The sequence below is a fragment of the Penaeus monodon genome, chromosome 21 (assembly GCF_015228065.2).
Source record: "Penaeus monodon isolate SGIC_2016 chromosome 21, NSTDA_Pmon_1, whole genome shotgun sequence".
Lineage (NCBI taxonomy): Eukaryota > Metazoa > Arthropoda > Malacostraca > Decapoda > Penaeidae > Penaeus > Penaeus monodon.
The window spans coordinates 13,343,181-13,343,483 of NC_051406.1; positions in this window are offsets into that span (position 1 = coordinate 13,343,181).

The window sequence follows — 303 nt, forward strand, 5'->3', positions numbered from 1 at the left end:
CCCCAAGGACGAAAAACGACTCCGGTGTTGTTAACAGCTTCTTTACAGAGACCCATAAAGCAGCATCCAATTAATGGCCACAGATCATCCGAAAATCCAATGATATCTGGGGATAAATGGCACAGGCAAGCTATCTCCTCCGACTTTGAGGCAAGGGGGAGGCTTCTCGTTGTTATGTTTTCATTGTTATTACATTTATTCTTCTTTAGTTTGCAGGTTTTGTGTTTTCGTTGCGTTTTCTCCTTTGGAAATGTGTTTGATGCATAATCGGTCATGTGCTGCAACGAAAATACTATAAAAGAA